This window comes from Schistocerca gregaria, chromosome 9, assembly GCF_023897955.1.
Source record: "Schistocerca gregaria isolate iqSchGreg1 chromosome 9, iqSchGreg1.2, whole genome shotgun sequence".
NCBI lineage: Eukaryota > Metazoa > Arthropoda > Insecta > Orthoptera > Acrididae > Schistocerca > Schistocerca gregaria.
The window spans coordinates 234,219,705-234,235,694 of NC_064928.1; the positions used below are offsets into that span (position 1 = coordinate 234,219,705).

The 15,990-nt window shown below is 40.8% G+C and overlaps 2 long non-coding RNA genes across 4 annotated transcripts in view; one reads left to right on the top strand and one right to left on the bottom strand.

Annotated features, from left to right (window-relative positions):
• Positions 1-13,081, bottom strand: part of LOC126292178 (uncharacterized) — a 40,311-nt gene extending 27,230 nt beyond the window's left edge. Inside the window, exons 1-2 of one of the 3 annotated variants that reach the window (XR_007552036.1) lie at positions 12,982-13,081; positions 12,664-12,735 (exon numbers count right to left, since the gene is read on the bottom strand). This is a non-coding gene — a long non-coding RNA (uncharacterized LOC126292178). Of the gene's footprint in view, positions 1-12,663; positions 12,739-12,981 lie in introns of all 3 variants that reach the window. The other 2 variants (XR_007552035.1, XR_007552033.1) reach the window with 2 other exon arrangements.
• LOC126292180 (uncharacterized) lies at positions 84-11,769 on the top strand. The gene is made up of 3 exons (XR_007552037.1): positions 84-242; positions 11,129-11,196; positions 11,310-11,769. It is a non-coding gene; the product is annotated as an uncharacterized LOC126292180 (long non-coding RNA).
• Positions 13,082-15,990: the final 2,909 nt, after the last annotated feature.

The window sequence follows — 15,990 nt, forward strand, 5'->3', positions numbered from 1 at the left end:
TAAACAACATTGTTTTGGCTCATACGCAAGTACCACACAATACGTCATAGCAACTGCTGGCTACTGACAAGTGAGCGCTGGTTGGGTTCACTGTGACGTCAGCAGCGCAGCTTGCTACTGCGCCTACAGGTCGTGAACATTGCATATCCTTGAGCTGAAACAATGTAAAATAGTTAAAATCATAAGCAAGATAGATTGCAAGGCCAACGAGAAAGGCAGTCCACGGCACGTATGTAACTTAGGTAGGCCTTCGCTCGCTTAGCAGACAAACTACATTTCTATACCTGTAAACTCGTAACTACGTGTGCACGTAACAAACGAGAATTGTATCTTCTACTCGAATCCGCTATTATGGAGTCTTATTGTTGTTAGTCCTACAATGATCGGATGTCTATAGGCCTACATATAATTTGTTACGGCTGTACTGGGGTACAATAAAATTGAAATGATGCCAAAATAATTATCAACTGCATAAGGCACCACTTCTTGTATGAACTGAGGACTGTTAAGGAGAAGAGACTAAATGCTATAAACAAGCTGTTATACCATTTATATAGAGCATTGATCTTGAATTAAATTTTGTTGTAGTACTGTTAATCAGTAAGACTTCATAATACCAGTTTCCAGTAGAAGATGCAATTCTCGTTAGTGCGTATACGCCCAGCTGCGAATTAACAGGTTTTGCAACGCATTTTGTCTGCTGAGCTGAGCTACTATTGCGATTTTAACAAGAAAACAATGTGTACCTTATTGCTGTTACACACGTAGTAGGGCAGTTAACCTGATTTCAGCGAAGTGTTTTTTAATGCTGTGATAAGTCGTGGAGGGGCACAATATCAATCCAGCAGTCTGAAGCATTTTCCAAGAGAGTTTTGGTACACTTTCAGATTGGCACATCTAATACTGCTAATTGATTTGCCATTGTAATAAATAACGACTATGATCACATACCTCATCCAGTTTCTTACACTGAACAAAATGCTGGAGTGCCACATTTGGCAAATTTCACTACGTTCTAAAATTTCTAGTACCAGTATATTGAACAGGAAAAACAGCGGTGGTTTATCTATTAGTACTAATGATCATGTTTGTGCAAAATGGACCAGAAGTATTAAAAAATGTCCATTATTTATGAGGAAAACCCTTTTAAAAATTAAGTTACCTCAGCTTTGCAGGACATAAGGAATCATATTTTTCTTCAGTTGAACAAACATGTTTCAATCAGTGCTCCCCTTAGTAACCCCATTCTTCTACCAACAAAAGGCTGTACTCATTGAGTATTCTAAAATAAGGCTACATGATGAAGTGAGACTCCACAGGAAGAAGTTGCAGCATACTCTGATTAGAAGTGTCCACACAAAAATAGTTTTGCTGAACAATCAATGATTTTGTAATTGTTTTGGGAAAGAAAAAAAAAAGAAATACATTCACATGAGGTGGCACCTACAACTGCAAAAGTCAAGTCACCTACATCTCAATTGTAGTTTCGTGTTTGTTTGTGTGAAATAAATTAATGAATTTGAGTCCCATTCTGTAAACCTTATTTGTATTTTTCTTGAACTCTATTGCTGACAAGTGAGAAATATAATGCCTTACATTTGTTTCAGTGTGTAATTCAGAATATCAGTCTCCACACTTCTTTGCCATGAAACTGTGTTATCATCTTAATTTTTAAGATGACTGAACTATTTTTTTTCATCTTCCCACTCATACCAAGTTTCTGCTGCAGCAAAAATTGGATTAAATAAAGTTGCTTCTAAAAGATCTATGTTAAGTGATGCAGTAATAAATCCTACAGTACAACAATATACGTTTTGGGGATTGCAGAAGTGTCCAATCCCAGCTGTCTGCTTTGACCCACTATGTCATCAGCATGGTGGAAATGATCATTCTCAGCATCTCCAATGTGGCACCTATGATGTCACTACATACACAACAACAAACAAACACTAAAATACATATAAATACTACAATAACATCACCACCAACAAATTCTGGCACTACACACAAGGTTGGCCACCCCACCAACCCCAATCACAATCCCTCTCTCTCTCTCTCTCTCTCTCTCTCTCTCTCTCTCTCACACACACACACACACACACACACACACACACACACACACACAAACCCTCACGAACCACACACAACCTACCAATCCGCCCGCCCCCCCCCCCCCCCCAAAAAAAATAAAAAACCACAAAATAAACGAAACTCTAGAAAACACATTACAACTCAAAAACAACTGCAACAAAAAAGATCCTCGGCAACATAATTATAACCCCCCCCCCCTCAAATCCACAACCATTACCCTCCCTCCACATACCAAACACCCTCAACTAACCACCCTTGGCCTGTACATCTTACTCACTGCCCTAAAAAAAATGCGAAGAATACAATAATCCCCAGGGACGCTCTGCCGCCAGCAATACTCATCTAAATGAGATTGCAGGTTAGAAGAGTGCCGCCTCTTCCCCTTCCCTATGACAGAGTTAACCGCGCCCCCCAAAACCCTCCTATTGTATTAGTACACACTGCAGTTTCTTAATTTTTAAACTCTAAACTATGGTTTATAACTAAATGATCATAACCTCTCTTCCCCAAACCCCTGTATGACAAAAAGGCATCTGACACTACTGTATTCCCCTCCCCTGCATACTCTTCAATTAACCCCACCAGTTCCCTCTTAGAAAGCTCCTCCAAAATCCTGAAAACACAATCAGCAGCATACTCCCCCCCCCCCCCCCCTCCGAAAATAGCAGTCCCCCCACACTCATAAACCAACCGGAGGCTTACCACTCTCATACTTCCTCTTCCCAAGCTGTGATTTTTTCTACCTCAACCACCACCCCTGTCCACCCAACTTACCCCGATACTTCACATACTCAGAGTCCTCTAACTCACGCCAGCCTCATGTGCACAAAAACTGATAGACGACTGATAACAAAAATAGTAAGTTATCAAAACAATCTCTCTCATGGCCAACCCAGATTCCTCGAACCAGGTACCGCATCTAATGGAGTGCCAAAGGTTGTCCTTTTGATACTGCCACATGTACCCGTCCCTGGTCTGAGATGCCTGAACTCTCGTCAACCTCATATTTGCTCTGCAGACACTACATTTGACAATCTCTGCTATCAGTCCAAACAACTTAATCAACAACATCATGTCCTCCTCAATCTCTGCACGCAACCTCGCACAATTGAACTTCATGGTCATATCCATACCTAACAAAAGAACAATAAATTAAATGTCTTACCACATCACAAACAGCAAACCAATAACACCTACAAAGAGAGAGAGAGAGAGAGAGAGAGAGAGAGAGAGAGATATTTATAACTCACTGAAACCAATTTCAATTCTTCAGTCGCAGACACCGCCAACAGCTCCGCTCTACCAACACCAAAGCCCAAATGAACCAAATACACCACATAACACTTGGACCATACACATATACACCACCAGAGGGCACCATCAACCACAACAAGATGACGTCTACAAACACGATCAACTCATAAACTAAACTCGGTGCTGTAACACAACAGGATAACATCTACAAACACAATCAACTCATAAACTAATCTCCACGGCATACCACACACCATAACATCCTTACGTTGCGGGTCAAAGCAGATGGATGGGATCAGACATCTCTGTTGACCCAAGTTTTGAGTAAATGCTGTTTTTCTGTGATAAATCAGGTGCTTGTATTACTACCATCAGTACTTTCATTTTTCTTTTGCGTTAAATGCTGATTTTAGAATTCTGTCCAACTATGTGAGGAAGTGAAAATGTGTCATCAGAAATGGACTCCCCCCTGACTTTACCGAAAAAAGCTTCAACCTTAACCCACATAATATAGCCTACTGCTCACCCTACAGAAGTTACGAAACTGATAATGCTAAAAAAAGACTGTTTGCCTTATTCTTCCTGGAGAGTAGTTCTTCTATAAGAAATATACGATAATATTAAAACAAACACAGTGGTATTAAGCTTGATTAATTTCTGTATTAAGTGTTTAGCATGTATATTACTTTCCATGCAAATGATGACTTTTTTTTTTGGGGGGGGGGGGCTGTTGGACATTGGTGTTGGTATATTTTCTCTCTACTGTAAATGACTCCTCTGGGGCAGGGCACTTTAACTAAATAGTGTGTTTGGGCATATGTAGTAAATAGTGTCTATTCACCAGAAGTGAGCAGCAAGGTTATTGTGTAAATCAGATAACCACACATTATGCAGAATGCTTTTTAAGGCCCTTGGAATTCTTACTTCCCAACACTTGTACTCAATGGTTTTTCTTGTTGACAACAAAAAGAAGTTTCAGCTGAACTGTAATGTACTTAACACAATACAAGGCAATTAAACTAACTTTCTTGCCCAATATTCCAGGAGAAGTAATGGATTCTGCTGCAGAGGTATGATATTCAGCAGGTTTCCATCTAACATAAAGCAACAAAATGCCCATTTTTACCAATTCAAAAGAAACCACACTTTTTATTACTTGAAGATCGACATTCAATAATTATTAAGTTCTGTTGTTACTTGGTAGGTACGAATGTGTTTGTAAAGCTATATCTTGAATAGTAATCCACTGCAAGCAAGACTCAGTTTTTGCAGGTATAAGAACTATTTTGCTTCAAAAATTCGAATGTAATCAAGTTAGTATTAAGCTACCAGTGAGAGGCAAACAGCAAGTATTCAGTGTAAGTGTGGATGCAGCAACTTTTTTCAAAGCAGCAACTTTATTTCTACTTTAATTAACTGGCTGCTGCAGGTATGAATATAACTACAGAGTATAGAGATAGGAACATTAATGTTAATACAACTTATCTACAATTTTCTTGTTACTGTAGGTATTCACTCATTCTGTATCCCTGAGGGTTCTCAATCTATGGAGTAGTTTTGTTACAGATCAAATTTTGTGCTTTGTATTAGCAGGATAATTAATGACCTTCATATATGCCCAGCAAAGTGTTCTTTTGACCTCACAGACTTCGCAAATGCATGAAAATCTCAGTTTTGAAAGAGAACTACTTCAAAATTCTTGCGCAGATATTTCCACGAGTTGAAATTTATGATGGATGTTGGTACCTTGATGAATGACTAAGATTTTAATAGACTATTGTTCATATCTAGCTCACTACACAAGTATAATCAATGTTTTTTAACAGACTACATTAGCTATCTTGATATTGTTTTGGTACCTGTACTGGATTAAGCAAAAGTCAGAAAATATGTGCACTTACTTTGTGTAAATATCTGACATTTTGCACATATATGAATCTCCTTTCCAACAAAAACATATTACAACATTTCACTTATATTCTTGTGGAATCATTAGAAAAAGATTGTTATTTTGACTTCCAGTCTTGTGGAAGCAATGAACTGCAAGAATTCACAGCCAGGGGGGGGGGGGGGGGGGGGGGAGATAGAAGAAGAAGAAGAAGAAGAAGAAGAAGGAAAAAAAAAATTACTAAACAACAATCAAAAATTTGCTAAACAACAATCAAGCAGTAGAAAATCCAGGATGGAATGTAGCAATATTATGAGAGGGGAAGTTGCTACTCACCATATAACGGAGATGCTGAGTCGCAGATAGGCACGACAAAAAGACTCTCACAATTATAGCTTTCGGCCATTAAGGCCTTCTTCAACAACACACACACACACACACACACACACACACACACGAATGCAACTTACACAGACGACTGCAGTCTCAGGCAACTGAAACCATATGAATCTGTCGCTTGTTAAAAAGAACTGTCAATAGGTTAACTGCACTGCTACATATGTAATAGTTGTAGCACAGTTCATTGAATTGTCAAAATCAGTGCTTGATTTTAGCTATAAATGAGAAAACCTGTTCTGTCAGCCCCACTTCACACGGTGCATAATGACAAAAACTTGGCTCTCTGCCTTGAGTCATGTGGCTTCGATGTTTGTTTCAGGCGTTAACACAGCAGAGAGATGGGCATGCACAGTCTATGTTGTATATGGTCTATGCTTAAGACCCTAAACAAGAGAATACAGAGATGACAGATGAATGAATCTGCAGAGGCAAAAAAAAAAAAGGAAAGGTGTGGTTTGCTTGGAGAGTGAAATATGGAGGCTGTGGGGGGAAAAAAAATGTAAAATAGAGGGGGGCTGGGTAGCTTGGAAAGTAAAATCTGGAGGAAAACTGGCTGTCAAATGGCCTTCAAGACATGGAGAAAACACAACAGTGCTATGTACAGGAAAATTATTTAAACTTTATAGAAAACAGAACCAGCAGCAAAATATCAAGAGCTCAAATGGCAACCTAGTACTAAGCACAGAAAGGGACACTGAAATGTGGAAGGAATTTACGAAGGGACTTCACTTGAAGGCAAAAATGCAGAAAGGGTGTAAGACACGAGGAAGATGAAATGCAAGTTGTGATACTGCTTGAAGAATTCGACAGAGTAGTGACAGACTTATGCCTAAACAACATACCTGAAGTACATCACATTTTCTCAGAATTACTGAGACCCTTGAGAGAATCAACCATGAAGAAAACCATTCTACATCTGTATAGATACTCCATCAGCCACCACACTGTGCGTGGCGGAGAGCATCCCGCACCACTACTTGTCATTCTCCTCCAGTTCGACTCGCAAATAGACCGAGGGAAAACCAATTGTCTATGTGCCTCCATATGAGCCCTAATCTCTTATATCTTATCTTTGAGATCCGTACGCGCAATCTATGTTGTCAACAGAAAAATTGTAGAGCAGTCAGCTTCAAATGCCAGTTCTCTAAATTTTCTCAATAACGTTTCTCGAAAAAAATGTCCTCTTCCCTTCAGCGAATCCTATTTGAATTCCCAAAGCACCTCCGTAACATTTACGTGTTGTTTGAACCTACCGGTAAAAAATCCAGCCCTGGCTCTGAATTGCTTTGATGTCTTCCTTCAATCGACCTGGTACGGATCCCAAAAACTCACCTAGTATTCAAGAATAGGTCGTATCAGAGGCCTATATGCAGTATCCTTTACAGATGAACCACTCTTTCCTAAAATTCTCCCAATAAACTGAAGTTGTCCATTTACCTTCCCAATGACAGTTCTCACATGCTCGTTTCACCTCATATTGGTTTGCAATGTTGAGCCCAAATATTTAAACGACTTGACTGTGTCGAGCAGGACACTAGTCATACTGTGCCTGAACATTACAGGTTTGATCTTCCTACCCGTATGCATTAACTTACATTTTTCCACATTTAGTGCTAGCTGCCATTGATCGCACTAACTGGAAATTTTGTCTTGTTTCTTCCTACAGTCACCCAACTGTGACACCACAGCATCATTAGCAAACAACTGCAGATTGCTGCCCACCCTGCCAGCCAAATCATTTATGTATATACAGAACAACCGAGGTCCTATCACACTTCCCTGGAGCATCCTGATGATACCCTGGTCTCTGATGGGCACTCACGATCGAGGACAACATACAGGTCTTTGAGCCACTCATATATCTGTGATCTTATTGCATATGTTCATACCTTCATTAACAGCCAGGAATGTGGCACCGTGTCAATCCTTTCTGGAATATGGCATCTGCCTGTAGCCAATCATCCATAGTCCTCAGTATATCATGTAAGTTTCAAATGAGTGATGCTTTCTAAAACCTTGCTGATTCATGCACATAAGCCTCTCAATGTCAAGAAAGTTTATTATATTTGAACTGAGAATACATTCCAGTCTGTCCTATGGCAAAATGACAGTATGTTTGCACAGCTCTCCTGTGTGAATGATTTCTTGAACATGAAATTTAAAACTTTAGCTGTTGTTTTGCTATCCTCAACTCCCGCATCAGACTGGTCCACAAGAAACTGAATGGAAGCCTTATCCCACAATCACATGAATTTCTACTCACCTTCATTCGTCATCATTTCTGTGTTCCTTTTTGAACTGAGAGTGCAAAAGCCTCCACTTTCTCACCATCCACCGAATTTCGTTATTAAACCATGGTGCATCTTTTCCATCCTTATCCACTTACTAGGCCTGTAACTCTCCAGACCATGATTTACAATCTGCTTAAACTTTGCACACAATTACTCTACATTCATCTTAGTGGAAGTAAGGGATGCCAATTCACTGTCTCACTGAGACTGCTCTATCTAGCAGAAACACTATCCTAGCCTTCTCAACTGATTTATGAACTTTCATAATCTTAGTTGCTTGTAATGACATCATAATCGCTTCCCCATTTTATACTGAATTTGTCGATAAGATCCAGCCTATTTGTAACTACAAGGTCTATGGTATTTCCATTGAGTGTTGGCTGCCTACCTAGCTGCTCCAGACAATTTTCAAAAAAAAGTGTTCCAAAATATTTTGCATGACTGTCTGTCTGTACCTCTCGCATTGAATCCATAGACATTCCAGTCTATACTCAGCAGGTTAAATTCATTTCCAACCAGTATTGTATGACCTCGGTATTTATGTGCTATTGACCATATACTTAATTTGAATGGCTCTAGGACTTCACAGCAGTATCAGGTGGCCAGTGAAATCATCCAATAATTAACGTGGTTTCACTCACACCTGTTATGCATGACCAGATGACTTCACTGTCACACTCAACTCTTCAACCTCAATAGAGACTATTTTTGTCAAACACAATGAACACCCCCCTCTCCAATGGCTTCTAATCTGTCTTTCTGATATACATTCCATGACTTGCTAAATATCTCAGAGCTTTCCACTTTGGGTTTCAGGCAGCTCTCAGGCCCAAGAAAAATGTGAGCATGAGAACTTTCCTGGATGGCAGTAAATTCAGGAACTTTATTATGAATACTTCGGCAGTTTACTTATAAAATTGTGACAGTCGAAATGTCTTTATTCTGAACACTGTTTGACTTCAATTGCTACCTATCGACTGGCGAGTGCTCATCAGAGCACCGAAAACTATTGCCTATTCCACCTGGCAAGCGAGATCTATGAGACAAGTGAGATACTCTCAGGCTGGAAGAAAAAAAACGTAAGAATCCTAATTTCAGATGAAGCAGATTTCAACAGCTGCACTATGGAAACATCATTTCAATATACCATTGGTGCAAAATAGTAACGCCAATTATCTCTAAAAAGATGGAACAACTGGCAGTAGCTGATGTGGGAGAGAAACTTTGGGTTCTGGAGCAATATAGGGAAATGTAAAGTAGTAATGACCCTAAGACTTACATTTGAAGACTGGGCGATGAAAGATAAATTCACAGTATTTGTAGATTTAGAACAAGTTTGACAACGCTGAATGGAGGGAGCTGTATGAAATTGCGAAGTTCCAGGAACAAATGAGATGAGTAAGCTGTACTATCTACAACTTGTACTGAAAGTGGATAGCATCCACAGGAGTCAAAGGATATGGAACAGAGGCAATAAATTGGAAGAGAATGAGTGTGGGTAGTAACTTCTAACCCACATTATTTGATCTGTGCATTCCTGCCAGACTACCGAAGTTAAACACTGTGAGGCTTGGCTTGTGCTTGGGTGTCCATCTGGGTCTGCCAAGTGCTGTTGGCAAGTGGTGTGCATTCAGCTCCTGAGAAGTAGCAGCTCTGGTCACAGAAACTGATAACAGCCAAGAGAGTGCTGTGTTGACCACATGCACCTCCATATTCACACCCAGGGATGCCTACTAGCTGAGGGTGACACAGCAGTTGGTTGGCATCATTGGGCCATTTGAAGCCTGTTTGAATGAAGAGGAGTCTACCGTGATGAATACGTCATCTTTGTTTCCCATAAGTCTATTCTTCTGGTATACACACGACTTATTCGAAAATTCTCAATCCTGTCAATTTTGTTTTTTTACCACTTTTCTGTATCTGATGTTATGTGAGTTCCACTAGCTTTTACTATGGCTTCAAACTCTAGGACGCTGCTGTAAATTTTTTAGCAGTTGATTACTGTGTTTTCAATCATTTCATCTGTGGATCTTACATGAATATTTTAGGGTCTCCTACGACTCTAGAGTCATCTAACCAGAAAAATCCTTGTGTGCAGTCCACATAGAGTTATCTATCTGGGTTGCTGCCTCTGTTGTGTGCTACACACCTTACCTATTTAGGAGGAGCCTACCATTCCCAACCCTTTGGCTTAGGTCCAGTAAGTCACTGCCTAGTTTGTCACACTATCTTCAAAATCTCTAGCTTAAGTCTTCTCCTCAGTTAAGAACTATCAGACAGAGGGGGGCGGGTAAGGGGGGGGTGAGGGTGGGTGGGGGGGTGGAAGCGGGTGGGTGGGTGGGCACAAGTAGTTTCATGAACGAAGATGCAGGTTATGAGCTTTGTTGAAACTTCGCAAACAAGTCTGGCCTTCTACATCTTATCTGGCAGTCACCAAAATGAAAATTTAACCTTGGAGCCCAGACAAGAGGCATGATTTGCTGCAATATGCATCACACTCTGCAAGTGGTTGCATCCTGATTCCCAATGCCTTTGGAACAGCCTCACAAGCCTTTTGAACAACCTTCCCTCCAGGTATCCACACTGGGTGCATAAAGAGATCCATCATATCCCTTTCTGTCATTTCACTAAGGGTGTATCATTAGTTGCAATAAACCTACATTCAAACTGACAATAATTAACAGATTGCTACCCATTCGCACATCATTTCCCCCAATACAGCAGGCTTCCTAACATGTGAACTTTGAAACATTTGCCCAGTTTTAGCATAGGGTATGACAATTCAGGGTATGGTGAAATACCCTGAATTGTCATTGGTCTCTGCCTCCCACATACAGGTGCCTACACCTACCACAGACTAGAGTGGTTGTAATTTAACCCAAGCTGAAAAAACCTATGCGGTTAAAAAAATTTTAATGCCAAAAAACCCAACTACAGTTAATTATGAATATTTAATTAATGTGCAAATGAGCCATCATATTTATTGGAGGCAACTATTTACTGCACCAAGACTTTACTTTATTAATACTGTGTTTTAACATTTCATGCAAGATAAGAAACACAGCTTGGCCTACATAACAATTACACCTCCAGAAAAAAATATTTAAATTTATAATTAACTGTAATGACTAAATAACAATTTACTATTTTTTGGAAGCATGCATAATTTTAACACCTAAATTATTTCTTCATTTTGATGAAATAGGCTTGTAGGTGGAGAAGATTCTCTCAACGGATGCAGTGCTGGCAGGTGAAGAAAATAGGCATGAAGTGGTTAGTGTTTAGAATAAATTAGTCACAGGAATTTAAATTAAACTACTTCATTGTCAATATGAAAAAATTAAAAAAAAAACAATACAACCCAGTTTTTTTTTCCAAATATCCAGGTTTTTCTCAATCCTGCCACAGACTCATCACACCGACAAGTCAATGAAATGTGATGGGTACTGTACTTCCTGGAGAGGAGACAGTATCTGCGGGAGAGGATAAAAGTACCTCTGGCATGTCTTTGGTACTTCACCCAACACACCAATTCGCAGCACCTTCTATCACTTGACAGCAATCTAGACAATTCTAACAGTTTACAATGTACAATGAACTCATCCCATGCCTGAGACCAGCAATCACAAAAGGGTTGTATCACTTATGTAGATATTTAATCTTTACTTTGTGAAATCAAGATTATAGAGACAGACTTGAACCGATGTAAAACTCGAGATTTTGGATAAATGGATTATTTATCTGATTGTAAGCTGGTGAAACCAACAAATGTAACATGGTAAGAATGCAACTAACAAATTCTGCTAAATCAAGTTTAGCCTACATGGCCTATTTCTCTTGTGGTAGTTTTTCAGTATAAAAGCTCACTAACTTCTTTAGCAATAAATAAGCCCTGAAAATTGTGTATTGAGTAAAATGATTTTTTGTATTTTCTCTCTTGTCTCATACACAGTGGAAAAGTTCATGTTCCAAATACAGTAAATAGCTTTGACATGTTGTGAAAACTAGCAACCAAAAATTGCAAGTAACAAACTACACTGGAGAAGATTGTGACATGAACAATAGAAAGTGCTGTTCAGTAAAAATAAATGGGAGCCCACTGATGGTGGTGTAACATCACCCACACATTTATGGGTGAAGATAAAATTTAAAACAAATGCTTTTTGTTCGTCACAAGATATTCGTAACATATACGAAATTTACAGAACTACGCTAATACAAGATACCTTATTTTAACTAGCTTATAAAGTTCCACTTCGTGGGATATCAGTATGGGTTCCCTACAAACATTCTCCAATTTAATGTACTGGTAGTACGATATTGGGTTCGGCAATTTCATTCCAATACTAAAATACATTAAATTTTTTATGCATTACATTTTGCATACAACATTTCTTACAAAATGGGAAAGCTTGGGAAATTATTGCTCATTTAGTGACTACTATGCACACATACATGATCACGTAAGATATTATATTCTGGGGCAAATCTGCAGCTGCCCTTAGCACTTTGAGAATCCAGAAGGGAGCCACGAGGATCATCGAAGGGAGCCAAACTATAGTCTGGGGGAAAACCCATTTTCAGAAAACTGAAGACCCTAACACTGCCTTGATTACATATTTTCGAGACCATAAAAAATCATTTAAAAAACACACAGTGCTAACAGAATGTAGACGGTAAAAATAGCAAACAATACGCTAAAATAAATTGAAACCTGATAGTTTTTGTGCTAATACACACTTCTGTCTAACGTGAGCGTACAACATTGGCCTTCACCGATTCAATATGTCACCCACAAATGCGACATAATATCTACTGAAAACAATACAGAATTTTGTAAGGACATTAAGTCACTGGTCAGTGTTTGCACTGTAAAACAAATAACCTAATCGGCGAAGTAATTCTTATATAAACCAGTTTCAATATATTGTAAACCATTAGTTATCAAATATAAATATTAGCAAAATTTGACCGTCATGTGTAGCGCACTGTGTAATATCACATTCACTAAATAAATAAATATAGACATGCAACACGTATTGTTACGACAAAACTAACCATTTCCAGCGATACTGCTCCGAGGTTCAGTTCGGATTATTTCTTTCATAAATGTTAAGCGATAACTAGATTACAAATCCGACTTAAAAGCGCGATTGTTTGTAAACTGAAAATCGAACAGTAGATGTACGCTGTTGATTGCAATTAATCGATTAGTCGATAAATCAAATGTCAAGTTAATCGACTCAGGATATAGGGATTTTTCTTTCACGTCAGTGGCATCTTCTGTCATCGTCCAGCGCCGTGACATGCGCGGGTGCTTACAAGTACAGTGCCGCGAAACTTCCCCGCTGAACGTCTGAGACGCTATACATAAGCGACATTTGTCTTGTGATTTAGTCTTTGATTGTGGTTTTCTGTTCCACGTTCGACTCCTTGACGTAAAGCGTGAATGCAAGTGTTAGATAGGGAATAATTTACCGTACTGAATTTTCCTCACGCCATCGCACGAGTTATTGATTGCAGTGTATTATAGTCTGTTCTGCCCGCAGGGCCTCGTTAATAAATTGTTACATCAAGCTGAGTCAAGTATACTTCCCTTATTCAGTCTATAAGCATACGCAGATGCTAAACGGCCGATCGCGGTACTTCAAACTGGTACTGACAAGGTGGTGACCCCGACGTGATCTCCTGCGTGCACGCTAATTTACGAGGTTTCCTTGCAAGAAATTGAGATGGAGAATCCGCCACAGCCGACAAATACTTCTGTGGCGCGTCTAGCGATGCGACCATCACCCTTCTGGTCGCACAATCCATCCCTGTGGTTTACGCAAGTTGAAGCAAATGTTTCCTACGCAGGTATCACGTTCGACGTCACAAATTCGCACTGGTGGTCAGCCAACTAGATCACAAGCACGCCGGTGAGGTTCAAAACATCATATTTAGCCGGCCAGGAACGAACAGCCACGGTCGATTGGAAGCAGAACTAATTCGGCGCGTGTCAGCATCGCAAGAAGAACGAATCCGGCAGGTGCTTACCCAAGAGGGCATTTGCGACAAGAAACCTTCACGGTACCTACGTCATCTGCGGAGTAAGTAGACGCAGGTACAGTCCCAGACAGCTTACTGTCCACGATCTGGAGCAGCCGGTTACCACCACCAGTGAAGGCAATCGTGGTGTCGCAGACTGACGCTTCTTTAGATGCAGTGGCCGAATTAGGCGATAGGATCCAAGAGGCAATGGCGCCGTCAATAGTGAGTTCCGCCAACGCGGCGTGCGTCTGCGCTGCGACAACTGTTTCACGAGCGGATTATGATGTTCTCACCAACAAAGTGGACTTGTTATCACGGCAAATCAGCGAGCTGTTACACTTCCGCGACACGGACAACAGGATCCGACATCGATTCCGTCGTCGCTCACGCAGCCGATCATCGACAGCCTCGTCTACGACAGGGACAGAACAAACAGTCTGTTGGTACCACCGCAAGTTTGGCGAGCAAGCACGTAAGTGTACGACGCCCTGCGCCTACCCAAACGGCAGCGGCGATCGGAAGTGAGCGCCTCCTCCGGTTGCTGTCTGACATCCAGGCGCCTGTTTCCACCTGGAAGCACTTAGTAGACACTGGTTCCGATTTGTCAATCTTTCCTCGAACCATGCTACGTCCATTACATTGAGACTTCTGATGGACTCTCTACCTCTCGCAGGCCGCGACGTTTAGCCTCCAGATCGCCTCAAAATAGCAAAGGCAGAATTTGAATGTATGTTGCACAAGGTGTAATCCGGCCTTCCAACAGCCCTTGGTCCTCGCCATTACATCTAGTGCCAAAGAAAGAAGGCGCATGGAGGCCGTGCGGCGATTATAGAGCCCTGAACATCCGGACAATACCCGATCGTCATCCCGTACCCTTGTTGCACGATTACAATTGACTGGTTCAGTAGTGTTCACTGTGTTAGACTGTGCAAAGGCCTACACACAGATACCTGTAGCCGAAAGTGACATTCCAAAGATAGCCATCATCACTCATTTTGTTTTATTCGAGAGCATGTTCATGACTTTTGGAGTGAGAAATGCCGCACAGATATGGCAGCGCTTCATACATTCTGTGCTACATGGTTTACCTTTTGGGTTTGCATATCTGGACGACATTTTGGTTTTTTCGTCATCGCCTGAGGAACTTCGCCATCATCTAACCGAAGTATTCAGACGACTAGAACATTACGGAATCGTGCTCAATACCTTAAAATATATCTTTAGCCAACCTGAAGTAGACCTTCTCGGACATAGAATTTCTGCAGCAGCATCTTTACCACTACCTGAGAAGGTGGAAGCCATTTCGCGAATTCCGAGGCCCGCTACAGCCAAGAACTACAGCGTTTCCTCGGGATGTTAAATTTTTTCCTCTGCCGTTTGCCACACACTACTGAGCTACAGGAACCTTTAGTAGTAGCGCTAACTGGTCCGAAAGTCAGTGGAGTTACGAAATGACTGTTGCATTTGAAATGGCCAATAAAAGCATCGCCAACGGAGCCCTGCTGGCACATCCATATCCTACCGCCACGTTAGCACTGGTCAAGCAGCTAGCCAGACTGCACTCGGCGCTGTATTGCAACAACAATGTAGTGACATGTGGCAGCCACTCGCATTTTTTTCACACAAGTTGACAACTTCACGAAGACTTTGGAGCGCATACGGCCATTTACGAATCTGTCAAGTACTTCAGACCGCAACTAGCAGCATGTGACTTTGTTATCTTTACGGATCACAAGCCACTAACATATGCATTCCGTCAGGACAACATGAACTGTTCTCCTAGACCACACAATCAGTTCATGTTTATTTCTCAGTTTACCACTGATACACGTCATGTGTCTGGGATCGACAATGTAGTGGCCAATTGTTTGTCCAGAGTCAGCAGCATCGCCAATACAATCGTTTACGCCAACCTCACTGCAGCACAGTAAGCTGATGCGGAATTACAATCGATTCTGTCAAATGGTGAATCAGCGCTGGACCTGCAGCTGGTAGACATTCCTGGAAGCGACATAAAGCTATATTGTGACATGTCCA